Below are 16,113 nucleotides of genomic sequence, written 5' to 3' on the forward strand. Positions count from 1 at the left end.
TTAAAACATTGCTCTGTAGTCTGCATTATCTCAGAACGGTCTAGGTTTCGTATGTGAAGTTAAATCTTATCATGAAGGAACATCACATCTGGGGGGGGGGGGGCGCTAGAGGGCGTGTGACCAAGATGGCTTCACTTGTGTGAGGCTCTGGCGGCCTGGGAGAAACAATCCAATATTACCCTGCTCCCATGAGCCGATCGACCAGCAGGGCATGGTCCTGTGATACTGGACTGTCTCTGGAATCGATCACAGCGGTTAGTGCTGCCCACATATCGTCAGCTGCTGTGTAGCGACGAGCCTAGTCCTTCTGTGGCGGAAATGTGGTAAAGAAGACCCAGACGTGAGCCAGAAGATGCAGCACCAATCTCCGCCGTGGCATTTAATGAGGGCACTCTTTTTGCCTCGCCTGCTGCTGGGCTGTGGCGGCAGGGACACTCGCTGTGAAGTTGACAGCAGTAACCGCCCTACGAGATTCTCCGTCGGGCTGGGAGGGCCACACCGAGTGCAGGTACGAGTAGTGACGGGGCCCGGACACTGAGCACGCTACCAGGCCGCAGTGCAGGGGAGGATCCATATAAGCCAACAAGTAAGGTTCGCAAGGTGGCGTGGGATTGGACTCGCTCTGCAGGAGAGGTTGAAGCGGCGAGGAGCGGAAGGGCCTAGTTGGGCTCACACAGGGATCTGCAGCATGCCCCATAGAGCTACGAGGACCTACCCCCATCGATACACAGGTTCACATGGTGACGGCGCTGGAGCCTTGATTGCGCTGCTAGGCCGCAGTAAACAGGGAGGGGTGCACATACCTGCATGGAAGGGAGAAATCATTCCACAAGGGGGCCGAGGCGCACCCCCACATCGAGGGCGGCTTCATTGGCAATGACCCTGCTGGTGCCACTTTGCGAGCAGTGGCCTGCGTAGCCAAGTTTGAGGACCCCCGGGCATGTGCCTAGGCATCCGGCCCCCTGACTGCACTGTGAACGGCTGGCTGCCAGGGCCGCTATTGTGTGACGAGGCTCGACTACATGCAGGTCTCGGGGGCCCCGCGTTCAGGGAAAGTAGACGGAACTGCGGCCTACTTGACTGACCTTGACGGATCGCCATGAAGCCTACATCCTGGGACATGCCCATACAGAGCAGCGTCACCCACCTCTACAGAGGGGTGCTGCGGTACCGGCGAGGGATCAGCTGGCTTGACACACCTCCCCGATGTAACAGCACTGGGCTCCTGACGGGAGAAAGCAGCTGGGGCAGTAGCACCTCGCTATCGGAGAGGTCAGCTTTCAGAGAGACCCTTACTGACCCGAAGTCTCAGATGTGTGTGGGGTCACAGTGACATCATTAATGACATAGAGGTGCCTACTCGCACTTTACACTGCTGGGCGGTCCCCGCGACCAGCTTGCAATATCCACAGTTATACACCTACCTTTCTGAGAGTGTGCACGGACAGGCTGCAGCTAGACATGATGGGCGAAGCTGACCCAAAACTGTCGAAACTGCCCTTTGAGGCCCGCAGGACACCGAGACATCAGAGTGACTCCGAGCAATTGCCCGCATGTTGATGACACACAACTAGACGACGGCGATCCTAAAACACTACTTGTCACTATGAAATATAGCCTAACCTCCATCAAATCTAAAATGGACACTATGTGTAATCGCCTTGACTTTATGGCTCAAAAACTAGCAAAACAGGATGCGCGCATAGGAGAGACGGAGCATAGAATCTTGGATCTGGAGGACGCAGCGTCTTCCAAAGAAAAGCAATTGGCCCAAATGGATAAACTACTAAAGGTCATAGCGGCCAAGGATGAGGACCTTGAGGCGCGCTCCAGACGCAACAACATCCGTGTTTTGGGAATACCGGAGATTGCCAACACGGATAAAATGGAGGAATATATAGAGAGGATGTTGCACAGTCTCTTTAGTCCGAGAGTGTTTTTGCTACTGCTAGTGGTGGACAGAGTGCACCGCTCCTTGGGTCCCAGCCCCCCCCAGCCAGACCTATCATTGCCAGGCTTCTCAATTACAGTGAACGGGATGAAGCATTGAAACTGGCGAGAGCAAAATCTCCCTTAACGTATGATGGCCACACTGTTGCTCTATACCTAGACTTTACAATGGCGTCCAAGAGGCCAGAAAGAAATTTGAGCTGGTGAAGCGTAAACTGATGCAAGCACACATAGACTATGTAATGCTATACCCTGCACGCCTACGAATCACGCATCAGGGGAAACTGTACTTCCACACTGCTCTGCAGCAAGTAGAGGACTACCTGCGCAAACTGAAGAAGCAGAAATCAGGCCACGAAGCTAATGACTCGAAGAATCGTCCATCTTCACAGCTCTCTGATAATGATTGACTGTGTCTTGGTGGGAGGTGCCGTGAGTAACGAAGTCCTTTGCTGAGAGTGCTACATTCACCGAACTGATTTCAGAATGTATCCGTTTTTGCACTGCCACTGAATATGATAATATTGCTTAAGTGATAGACTCATATCCATTAGGAGGGAATGGGTGAGCAACCCCCCTTTGAATGCCAGGCATCCTGCTCCCTCTTTATTTTGGACAACAGGGAGGAGGACAGCCGGTAACCGCCCCCCTCTGACGCTACCCCTTAGGGCATACCCCCTGACCACAGTAGTGGTTTTCTATTTTCTCACTTTTCTCCATACACATCTTCACAAGACATTTAGGAGACAGCTCGCCGCCACCTTTTATTGTTCACTTCTCTTTGTCTTTCCTCTCCCCCTGTGAGATAATTGAGTCAGTCCCCTTCCCCCCACCATCACTCGATCCCCCGTCCCACCCCATTACCCGATTATCACCTCCCGTAATACATTTTGAAGTCTCCCCATTCCTCTGCACTTCCTCTCCCTATCCTTGTGTTACGCTCACTCCTCCTCTCCCCTCTCTTTCTTTCTGATCTATATAGTCTGGTACAACTCTACTTGAGATCTAGCCGTTAGTGATAATGTTTTTGATTGCTGTGTTTTTGGGAACAGAGAGTGGGAATCACTTTCACGACAAGTTGGGGATGTCAATGTGGGAGGGGGGAGGAGAAGGGAAATGTTACTATTTTGATGTACCACAGCATAACACACTGCACGTTATTAAGCTTCCATGCTGTGAAGAGTGTGAACACATTGCAGGATCTTTGTAGCCTTATCCACCGCATGCAAGTCTGTAACATACGCAGCCCTGATATACCGAGACCACGCGTCAAGACACTCTGGCAGGATTACTGACCCTGGCGTTGCCCCCGCCATACGTTTATGATGTAGTGGGCAAAAGAACGATAGATTTAACCCAGATCGTTTGACTGGGGGAGAATGTTTGCATTGTCAGAATTCCGTCTATCATTTGTTTGCTGTAACACTTTTTGCCCTAAGTGGAATAGGAATGCCCAGCGGTGGGTCCCTTGCTCACTGTGCCACTGGATTTAAGCTAGCCTGGCTGAAGAAGGGTGACATACCCTGAAACCGGTCCCAGGATGCTTGTTTCTGGTCGAGGGAGGACCTGACCTGGCAGTTCGGTCTGGACTATTCCCATGGAGCACAGGGTCAAGACTGATTTGCACATGGCTGGGTCCAATCTGGGGTACATAGTGGGCAAAAGAACAATGGATTTAACCCAGATCTTTTGACTGGGGGAGAATTTTTGCATTGTCAGCATTCCGTCCATCATTTGTTTGCTGTAATACTTTTCTCCCTAAGTGGGATGGGTATGCCCAGATGTGGGTCCCTTGCTCACTGTGCTACTGGATTCAAGCTAGCCTGGCTGAAGAAGGGTGACATACCCTGAAACCGGTCCCAGGATGCTTGTTTCCAGTCCAGGGAGGACCCGGCCTGGCAGTTCAGTCTGGACTGTTTCCATGAGGCACAGGGTCAAGACTGATTTGCATATGGCTGGGTCCTATCTGGGGTGGTGTAGTGGACAAAAGAATGTTTGAATTGTCAGCATTCCGTCCATCATTTGTTTGCTTTAATACTTTTAGACACAGCATTCAGAGCTGAGATGGATCAAGAAATACAAGATTTCTTTCAGTGCAACTTGGGCTCGGAGGAAATGGTGGGGACAGTGTGGGAGGCGTTTAAAGTTGCCTTTAGGGGACTTAGCATTGTCAGGGGGGTGGGGGTGCTCAGAGCCTTGCGACAAACGCTCACCCACTTAGAGACAGAACTTAAACACATTGAGGCGGATATAACTTATTCGCCATACCCTCAGACATGTGTCAAATTCAGGGACAAGATATCCGAACATCATGTAGAGGCAGACAGAGAGTGTTGTTTGTGAGGGAAATACTTTAGAGCCTGGCGATATGGAGAGGGCGACAGGCCGGGGAAGGCACTAGCTGAGCAAATACGAAAACCCAGATTCACGAACTACGTACTGGAGCTACAAACTGCAGAAGGTGAGAGTGTTAGGGGCACCTTAGATATACTACTTACATTCCAATCCTTTTATACCACTCTGTACACTTCTGCGCGACAACAACCAATGTCCCTACCTCATTATTTAGAGCCAGTCGCCCTGGGATGGCTGGCAGACTCACTTAGAGAATTTCTATCTGCTGAGTTCGAACTAGATGAAATTAGTGCCGCTAAAATGCAGCTTTGCTTTGGCAGGGTCCCTGGGCCTGACGGCCTACCTGCCAATTTTTATAAAACATATGTAGAGCATTTAGCCCCTATACTCAAACAAGTATATGATGAGGCCTTCGAACTAGGTGAGCTGCCACCCACCATGAGAGAGGCCACCATCATCTCACTACTCAAACCTGGTAAGCCAGCAGATAGGTGTGATTCATATAGACCTCTCTCCATGATTAACTGTGATGCTAAAATATTGGCTAAGATGATAGCAATCCGTTTCAGTTTGCTCATGACAGCACTGGTGCTGCCTGATGAAGCGGGATTTGTACCTGGTTACGCTACTTCTCACAACTTATGAACCCTGTTTGCGGCAATGTCAGATATGGACCCAGATCTTGAGGCGGTTGCAGTGTTTTTAGACGCAACTAAGGCGTGCAACTAGATGGAGTGGGATTATCTATTCAGCATATTGCCGCGGATGGGACTGTGGGATAGTTTTCTAACATGGATACAGCTGCTCTACACGCACCCACGTGCAAAGGTGATAGCGAACGGGGCTAGCTAGCCTTGGTTTGACATCACAAGGGGCACTCGCCAGGGGTGTCCGCTGTTGCCGCTGTTGTTCACCCTGGCAGTCGAGCCACTGGTAGACAGACTTAGGCAATTGCATTGAGAATGTGCTCTAGAATATCCCACACAGCACATATTAATTTCATTATACGCGGATTATATTATGCTCTATGTACGGGAGCCTTAGACCAGCCTCAATCCCATTCTGAGAGAGTTTGTCGTATTTGGGGCAAAGCCAGGAATTAAAATAAATTGGAGGAAATCTCAACTGTTACCGCTCACGGATGCTGTGTGTCCTTACCCCCTGGACTATCCCATTGAATGGTGCCCTAGCGAAGTTACGTTTTTGGGTATACCAATTGCCACAGATGGCCCGGAGCTCCTGCGTGCTCATTACGGGAGGGTGATGGACGACATTATGGAGTCAGTGGGAAGATGGAGAGCACTGCCTCTGTCAATGGCAGGAAGAATCACTTTAATGAAGATGGTAATCTTACCCAAACTATTGTACCTATTTATTAACATCCCCCGTGCACCTGGATCAGCCTTTTTTAAAACCCTTAAAACCCAGATGATATATCTTGCCTACGGCGGAAAGCAACCCAGGCTGAAATGGGAGATATTGACATTGCCATATGTGCAGGGAGGTTTCGATGCCCCTGACTTTGAGCTATTTTACCTTAGCGTGCAGGTGCAATATGCAACATATTGGTTTAATACGCCTCACCTTATGCCGCATTTGGCGGTAGAACACTATTATACACAGCCCACCCCGCTGTCTGGACTCATAGCTAAGAAACCCAGGATGAGTGATGTGTACTGCCTAATTCTGAGCAAAATAAAAGACTTGGGGTCAGATGTACAGCCATTGGATTTTGCGACTCGCAAATTGCGACAAATTTCAAGTTGCAATTTGCGAGTCGCAAAATCCAATGTACAACAGTGTCTCAGACACTGTTTGCAATTCCCAATTGGGTCGCAAATTGCATGTCTCATGAATATTAATAAGGGTTTCACAATTTGCGACCCCATTGGGATTTGCTAGCACTCCCAGGGATGGTGGCCTGCTGGGGTCAGCAGACCACCATGTCTGGGACTGCTTTGTCGATAAAGCAGTTATTTTTTTAAATGCAGACTGTTTTCTGTTTCTGTTGGAAAACGGATGCATTTAAAAAATAAAAATGAAGCAGGGAGTGGTCCCTGGGACCACTGCCTGCTCTTAAAAAATATTTGCACATCCATTCCCAAAGGCGAAGGGGTGCTTTACCACCCTTCTGAGAAGGTTTGTAACCTGTGAGTGTTTTGTGACCTCAATTGCAGTCGCAAAACATTCATAGATAGGTTGTGGACTCGCTATTAGGAAGGGATGGCCTTGGCATGCCCCTTCCTAATAGCGAATCGCTAACCCTATTTTACGAGTCGCTAATTGATTAGCGACTCGCAAAATAGGCTTAGTAAATTGGGCTGACCTATTTTGCCGGAATCCCCTTTGCAACCTCAAAAAACGGTCATACAGCTGGCCCTAAAACAACGGACTACCTTGGCTTCCAAAGCCCCTGGTAATAATCCCAATCTGGCATCCAGTAAACAACTCACTAACTCTCCTGTTCTGTCACTGCCATCAGCAAGTGCAGCTCAAAGTCAGCACTAGGACACCAAGGCATTCACATGCTTTATAAAACTCAGCATTCATTCATTCATGCGCCCATTGACGCTGGCCATATTTCGGGGCAACAACATGATCGGGGCTTGGCTGGATTCTAGTCAACAGGGCACCCAAGATAGGCCTACTTCCTGAGCGCCACGTGCACTTTAACTCTGATAACCCAAAATGTTCAGTAACAAACGGCATATACCCTCAGCTCCTCCGAGATGCATGCTGTACATCCTCACCCCTAAGGAAGATTATGTGCCCCTCAAAAACCAAGTTGTCTACTGCTTCAGGAAACACTCCAGTTGGACGTGTAATTTGCATTCAGAAATACTATTTGTTAGAAGAGTTACTTGGGTTGGTACACACACAAAGGACTCTCCAGGGGACTGTGCATTTGCCAACTTCACAAATTCACTGCACTGTTTATACCCATTGCCCATAAAATTGGAAACTTCATAGCCCACCTTCTAGGTTTCTTCTACAGCCTGATCAGCTGGTTGGCCAGGCCCCAGAGATCTCAGCATTCTAACATAGAAAATCATAGTCTCAATTTAAACGTAACATGCAATTTGCAAGTCACGAATAGCCATGAGGTCCTTTCAATGCTGCAACAGTTTGACTAACCATCAAGTCTCTCTTCTAGTGATTCTGGCCTGCAAAGGGATCGCACCTCGCTGGTGATTCAAAACGTTGGCAGTATTATATTATTGTCCCTGCGTATCGCAGACGGAATCCCTAGAAACCTATTTAAAACACATTTCATTCTGTGCCCCTATAGTCACAAATATCCTGAGACCTGCCATTGTAGACCTACTAGTTTCCACCTTGGCAGGAGGCAGTAGTTGTCCCAATTTTTGAGAAGAGCAACAAAGGCCTCCCTAGTTGTTATTGCCCTATCATGTAGCACTGTTAGGATTCTGTACATAGTACTACTCTCAAGACTGGAGGAATGGGCACTTGAGAACAAGGCACTCTTGGATGTACAGTTTGGGTTTCTCCCCAGGCTTGACACTGTGGGTCAGTGCCTAAATTTACATGTTATCACCCAAAAATAGGTCAGGGCAAAAAAGGAACCTTGCATATGACCTTTATGGACCTTACATGCACTTTCGACAATGTCTTAAACTTTAGGAAATAATGGAGGGCATGGGTATTGGTAAGGCACTGCTAGACTTGCCCTTTGGTTTACATTGGCACACCTCAGTGAAGCTACACTATTGTAAGGAGGGTGAACTCTCTCCTAAAATAAACGCTACTGTTGGGGTGCGATGGGGTTGTGTCATAACCCCTCTCTTTTCCTAATCTACATTAATGGCTTAGAATAATTTTTGTACTCAAGGGATTGAAAGATGTGTCTAAGATAGGCTCTTGCTGCGCCACAGTATTATTGTCCCCAGACAACACAGTGTTATTAGCTAGATCTGCTAATGGGCTTCAGGTTCTTCTAGATGAACTTAGCATTTTTATGAATGACCTAGGGTTGAAAGCCAAGCTCTCAAAATCATTTAAAATTAAATGTGGGCCAAAGTATTTAAAATCTAAAAAAATGTACCTTGTCCAGGAATGAAGTGGCCAAAGCCCAAAATGTCCCCAACTTGGGAATTTCGATGGACACAGCAAGGAACTGGAAGTTTTAATTAAAAGTTAGGACTCTTCAATTTCAGAGATCCGTTGACTCAATCTTTCGTTTTGCTAAAAGGCTGGTTCGCAGGGCCAGTGAAGGAGTTAGTTCACATCTTTAGGGGTAAATGTCTCTCGATTGGCACCGATAAGTTGGAGTGTGGGGGCATGTTGATGTTGACCTTATGCAAAAGGTTGAAAATATATTTTTACAGAGACTCTGCCACAATCCTCACAAACCGCATCCAGCATCTTATACCATGCAGAGGTTGGTCTAGGTTTTGTGGAGGATTATATTAAATTGCAGCCTCTATTGCTATGGTTGAGTGTATGGGGAAACCCGGAAGTTCGTTTCTCTAGAGCTGTAAAAGCTGACTTTGTGGCTCTTGACTGTGCATCTGTTATTCCCTGGCTGGTATATGTTAGGCAAATCCTCAGTGATCTGGGGGCCCGGTTTGCACGCAAATGTAGAGAATACTCTGCATCTTACACTGGAGGTGGTGAAAGGCCAGTTTTTCAATTGGCTCCATAATGTGCGTAAGGAGGAATTATGTGTCAGACAGTCTAGTGAGGCTCTCCTGAATATTATTGTTAGATATGTCCCAGAGGCCAATTTATCAGCTGTTTCAAAAGTATGGCATATATTTCTCCTCATGAGGCTGTGCTTCATACTCAAGGACCTTCGTTGACAAATCTGCCTAGTTTCCTGTGATGATTGTTCTAGTCAAAGCACACCGCACTTAATATTATTTTGTACTGTTTACACCACCCATCGCAAATGATTTCTGATTTCAATGTTAGGACGCACACATATAAGATGTTATAAATATGCCTCTTTATTTTTACAGTGAGTGGGGGTCCCTGATGTGTGCTTTACAGTAATACATATTATAAAATGCTCTCTAATTACCAGAAAGAAATATTACCTTGGAGCAATTTATTTTTGATATATGATTCACTATTTGCGTCAAATTCTTTTTTCTGTGCTTTGTATAGGTATTTTTAATTTTTCAATCTGTATTATTTTAGTATGTGTTTATAACTTTTTAGTCTGCATTTTAAATATGTATTTCTATGATCGTATTCCTTTTGCTATGTACTTTTGTCTGTTTTATTTCAGCCGAATAAACCTGAAATTATCCATTGTTTGGCTTGCAAGTAATGGTATTCCTAAAAAAAAGTGTGTTCTGGGAATAGAGTGTTTATTCCAGTAGTGTATTTCAGCTGTCAGCCACAGAGAACAGGATTACACCCTGGGTACAACCCACTACAGGCTCCAGTGGGTCCTGTTAACCTTCAATGAGTGCCTACAGCAGACTCTGGATTTAAGGACTTATAATTCCTAGATGTGACCCAGTACCAGCTTCACTGGTACTGCAGCTTCCGGATATTACTCAATTCTAGCTTCTCTGGGTTGGTAGCACTACTCCTGTATTTCAGAGATCATTTCTCATCTGAGAAACTGCGAATTCATATTGAATACTTTTGCTCCCTGTATGCCCCTTTGCATGTCAGTTATAAATAAGATCCTTTTGGCAGATGCATGAACTAAGAAATTCAGGCTTGTGTCTCCCTAAATATTAGTAACTTGCTGTGCAAAACCAGATCTATACTGTATGTGTAACTCGAGCACATAACATTATTATTACTTAAGGATGCTGAACAATATTGCAATAATAGATATGAGAACATCAGAAAATGTGTGGTAATAAGTGGAAACAGCATGAGTAATCCCTGGGTTTAGGAGTTGAATTAGATGTGAATGGAATCGTGCAGATCAGTACAACTGGACGGTAATTGGGTAACCCTACGTGTATGCACCATTCAGCACTGATAACATTGCTTTTGGAATTTACATAGGGCTGATAAGGTCATAACAGGAGTTGCAATCTTGATAACACACACACATACCTTACATTTCTCCTGCAGTATTCTGCTGCTAAAGAACTGGAGTGATTGCTCAGGTTATGTCTTTCTTACCGACAGATATTCTCTTAGTTAACAGCCCGATATTCGAATCCAATAATCATTGCTACCAGCAATGACAATACCACCACAGATATTACCCTTGTAATTACTTCGTAATGTGGGTCCCCAGTTCTCAGGTGGATAAACAGAAGTGCTAATTTGCGATAACAACTTTTTACAGATGTTTTGGCTTATTTAATTCTGCGCTATTACAGCCTTTTTCTGGTTATAATACAGGCATGTGACACAGTTTTTCCGCACCAGTGATGTGGGTAAAACCAAGTCACAGATGTAGTTTTCACAGTCCACTTAAAATGTAAGCACATTGAATTAATGAAATGGAGGAAGACAGTAAGTCTGTCAGGGAATTAATCTCAAGTCATTCCAACCATGACTCTTCATTGCCACAATACCACAGGCTGTGCCATCTGATATATGAGCAATTTGTGTAGTCCAGTATAACATAACTGGAGTTAATTATGAAAATAGATAAACATACTCACAGGCTCCACAGGAAGGAGCTCTTTTGTTTCAAACAGCTGGATGGTGTGCTGGTTATCATATGTATTACTTTACAGACTGGAGTAGTGGTTCTTAACCTTTTGACTTCCCTGGACCACCACTGAATCACTATTGGAAGCTAGGGACAATGTATACTTCAAAACAATACACAAACATATTAATATTCAAATTCGGAAATATTGTATTAAATTCACAAACAAAAAATGTACAGTTATCGAAATTGTGATGGGAAGGGTAGAGCTTTCCAAAATGTGGTTTTATTTGTAAAATATTAAGCAATATGCTAGGCTATAGCATGTCGCTTTCTCTTTTTTTCTTCTAATGCATTCTGTCTGTGCATGCACACCAGTGGTTCAAGGGAGGCAACCAATCATCCATACTAAATTCTGTTTGCTGTACTTGTGCTTCTATCACAAATCAAACTAAGGGTATCAACTTAATTTTTAGCCTCCAAACTCCTTCTCAATTACCGGATGTTTAAATGTTTGAAAACAGTTGCAGACCGTCTGAATAAGCATTATGTACCCTAGGGGTCAGCAAACACCAGGTTAAGAACTGCTGTACTACATAGCAGTTCTTAACCTGGTGTTCGTTGACCCCTAGGGTACATATTGCTTATTCAGAGGGTCTGCAATACTTTTAAAACGTTCAAACATTCTGTAAATCAGTAGTAGGTCATTTGTAATTTTAGAAGTGCTAGTGTTCTGATTTCATTTTGTAGCGCTGCATGTCAGAAAAAGGCCCCACCACTCTCTGACCTCGCAATATGCAATAAGAACAGAATGGGAAGTGCCCTCCATATAATCATTGGCGCATTGGAATAGTATCCTTAGTAAGGACAGGTAGAGAATGTAATCATATTAAAGTCCAACCAGTTGGGTACAGAGATTCTTCCACTTAGTTTATGAACACACAACTAGGCGTAAAGTTGAGTCTTCAAGACTCTTTATTCTTCTCATATTGAACATGCAGCCCAGCCAGCGTGTTTCGCCCTTCAACAAAGGCTCCATCAGGGGTGTGAAACAAATATATACATAAACAAAATGTAAAACACATAAAATACATTAAAACCAACAATCATATTTGTGATTCTTTCCATCCTTATCTATGCATATCAAGTTCTAATAATTTAGAACTCTACTCCTATCTATTACTTGACACACGCCCATTGGGAACAGACGATCTCAGACTTTGAAATGATACAGAATTCATTTCCTTGATCCAAGTCCTATATTTTCGATTATGGAAGGAAACCCTCTAAGTGTGACTTGTTCCACTGAAAATTTTCATCAACATTATATTCATAAAAAATAACATCATACAATACTTAAAATACAAATACCTTTCTAATAATATCACTACGTGCAGTATTAGACTTATAAGGTACAATATTCCAGATCAGTGATGGTGATTGGAAATGAGACCTCCTGTGTGGTAGAGAGGGAGAAAAAAAGAAGCTTTAAGCTTCATTTGACTACTGTTCTAATACAATCACATTACACGCTATGGATTTTTTTTATAAGTGAAAGCAGATATATCATATGTTGAGTCCCCCTCTATCTAGGCGAGCGTCTGTTGAAATCCATATTAAGTTCCATGAGTTGCAAAAAATAGAGAAAGATACTAGGGGAGGAGGTATGAAGCTTAAGTTCCAGCAGGCAGAGGATAAATGGATTAGCAGGTTGAGATCTTGGGAGAAAGGACTTAACATTGAAAATAAGCTTCACTACTTTTTAAAAGGTCACAACGCTGAGGAAACATGTTAGAGAGACAAGTAACAATTTTAGGGGTTCATTTTTCGGGATTACAAGTGCTTTGATACTGAACCCTCCACCTCGGGTATTCAGTTCTTTCCATAGTCGAATAAGGAATCTACTGACTGGTCATGAAAGCTGGAAACTTAATGGCAGATGAAACATGACAAGAATCCCTTGTTATGTAGGGTATTTGAAATAACTGGATGGAATATGGGAACTATATTTATGTTTTGTTTTGAATATAAGGTTTGGACACTTGTTTTGGCCCTGGGTATCAGGCTTGCTAATTACATGAATATTAGGTCTTACTAGGGTAATTTCCACAATGAGTTTAGGTTTTGTTTGGTATGCTGGAGGGGTCATAAGAGTAAGAGCTGTAATGACATGAAATATGGAAGTGAATATTGGAGACTAGTGCCGATTTTGTAATGTAAAATTGGTATTCAGACTCTTCGATACCACAATAGATTGCTACAAGGACTGCAATTGAGCGGAAAAGGCCTACAATTTCAAGATAAAGAAATTAGGACTTAACAGTATACCTATGTTATACCATATACATATATCCTAACTATGAGATGGTGCGATGATATTCAACTTTTGTGGGAGGCAATATAATAGAATGAGTAAACATTTTAGATTGATATTGGGAGTGAGACAAGAATTTGGAAACATAGTTATAGACCCTTCTACTATAGAAGGTGTTCGCATTGCTAAGTGTTCCTCAGTGTTGGGAGTTTAACAAATAGTCATTGTAGTTTTACACTGGAAGTGATATATGATTTGGATAATTCAGGAACACAATTAGGTGCAAAAATAGTTGATTGCATTGTAAGTGTCCTCCAGGCCACTAACAAGCACAAAACGAAAATACATCAAGCAAATGGACCAGATGCGTATATATCATGGACAGTTGATTGGTTTGGGCGGGAAACAGAGGGGGACAGTCAAAAACCAAGCAGTGTCAATTAGAAGATGGAAATAGGGAACAAGTGTGTTTTTAGACCTTATCCGCAGGGTCTTATGGATTGGCCGTGACGAGGATTCTAGGCAGCTGATTGCCCCTTAGGAGCAATAGAGACTACTGTTAGAATAGAGCTGACCAGAATGAAAACCACTATGGAGGAATAAGCTTGGTAATGAGGATTCAAAGCAGCTGACTTATCCATAGAAGAAGCCAATAGAGATGAGCACAATAGAGACTACGGTTAGGACAACACTGACCTGAATGAAAACCATTTGCATACAGTATCCACAGGGCCTTATGGGTTGGCTCTGTTCAGAGGATTCTAGGCAGCTGATTAGCCCATAGGAGGAACCAATAAAGACAAGCACAATAGAGACTACTGCTAGAATAGATCTGATCAGAATGGAAACCACTATGGAGGAATAAGCTTGGTGATGGGGATTCGAGGCAGCTGATTGACCCATAGGAGAAACCAATAGGGACAAGCGCAATAGAGACAACTGCTAGAGTAGAGCAGACTTAAATGGAAACCATAATTGAGTGAAGAAATCAGTCTCCGATAGTATTTGTTTGAGTGGAAGTTTCTGATTGGCCATCTGTGGGTATTTAAAGGGAGAGTATAACGGCTTCCTTGCATACTGGTCTAGAGAGAAGGAGTGAACTAGCCGGACCTTTTTACAGGAGGGGACGACCACTATAGAAGAAGAGTTTGGGGGTTTAGTGGAGCACAATAAGGAGGAGAAGGAATGAATTTGTGTTTGCTGATGCTTTCTAATTGAATGCAATTTGAAATTAAGGTTGGAGGATAATTGCTGAATATAAGGCTGGTTGTTTGAAAGCACGTAGGGCCAGATGTAGGAGAGCAAATACCGGTCGGTATTTGGTGTTTGACATGTAGGGGCCATCATTTTACAGAATCGGTAAATTTACCAAATCGGTAAATTTACCGATTCTGTAAAATACCGAATCGGTAATTTTACCGATTCGGTAAATCCATATGTAGGTGACACTCCTAAGAGTGCCACAGGCCCTTGAGAGTCGGTATTTTACCACCCAATCCAATTGGGTGGTAAAATACCAAATTCAGGTGTGCATGCACATCTGTGCATGCACACCTGTGCCATGTGACACACAGACATGCCCTTAGGGCATGTATGTGTGCCACATGTCACACATGCCTGTACTTGGGGTGGTAGAGGGTGTCAAAGTGACACCCCCTGCACCCTTGCAGGATTCGGTATTTACCGATTCGGTAAATACCAAATCGGTATTTCCCATTGATTCCTATGGGCTTCACAGCCCATAGGAATCAATGGGAAATACCGATTCGGTATTTACCGAATCGGTAAATACCGAATGTTACCGATTCGGTAATTCACATTAAAAAATTACCTACATCTCCCACCTTCAAATTTACCGATTCATAAATACCGAATCGGTAAAATTCTGTATTTATGAGTCGGTAAATTGAAGTTACCTACATCTGGCCCGTAGTAGTTGTTTATGTGGGAGCGTTTGAAGTTTTTGGAAGTGGTTTTAATAACCTGTTGACTTAGGAAACTGCTAAACTAAGAAGGGTTAGATTGGCTATGAGTTTTGATATTTCTTTATAATGACACTCTCTGTATAATTGGAAAACGTTAGCTTGATAAGGGGTGCGGAACCTAATGGAGGTGCTCGTAGAGAGGGAAGGCATACTTCTGCTTAATGGGGATCAAGTGATCTGCTTAGTTTTTCACCCTAGCATCCATTGGAAATTCTCAATGATGCAAGGTTGTGAATTTCCTGAGAAGCTTGCTTAGATAGAGGGGGACTCAATGGGTGATACATGTGCTTTCTCATATAGAAAAAGATTAATGGCGTGTAATGTGATTGTATTAGAACTGTAGGCAAAAGAAGCCTATAGCTTCTATTTCCCCCTATCGTCCGCACGTATGGTCTCATTTCCAGTGACCATGACTGATCTGAAATAGTGTACCGTACGAGCACAATACTGCACATGGTGATATTATTAGAGGGATATTTGAATGGTAAGTATTGTATGATGTTACTTTTTCATTGATAAAATGTTGATGAAATATTCAACGGAACATGTCACATGTAGGGGTTTCTTTGTAAAAAGAAAAATGTGGTTCTTGGATGCAAGGAAATTTATTGTGTAACATTTGAAAGTCTGTGATCTTCTGTTCACAATGGGTGCGCTTCAAGTAATAGATGGGTGTAGAGTCCTAAATGATTAGAATTTGATATGCATAGATGAGGATGGAGGGAGTCGCAACTACGGGGGTTGGTTTTAATGGATTTTATGTGTTTTTAAATATAGTTTTTGTATATATTTGTTTTACAGCCCTGATAAAGCCCTTGTTGAAGTGCAAAGTGCGCTGGCTGGACTTGATATTCCATATCTGAAGAATAAAGTGTTTTGAAGACTCATGTCTGTGTTTATGAACGAAGTGGAAGAAT

At 43.8% G+C, this 16,113-nt stretch overlaps 1 protein-coding gene across 1 annotated transcript in view; it reads left to right on the forward strand.

The window, feature by feature from the left end:
* LTBP1 (latent transforming growth factor beta binding protein 1) overlaps positions 1-16,113 on the forward strand; it is a 1,223,697-nt gene that overhangs the window by 23,183 nt on the left and 1,184,401 nt on the right. The window lies entirely within an intron of this gene.

This window comes from Lissotriton helveticus, chromosome 6, assembly GCF_964261635.1.
Source record: "Lissotriton helveticus chromosome 6, aLisHel1.1, whole genome shotgun sequence".
NCBI classification, from domain to species: domain Eukaryota; kingdom Metazoa; phylum Chordata; class Amphibia; order Caudata; family Salamandridae; genus Lissotriton; species Lissotriton helveticus.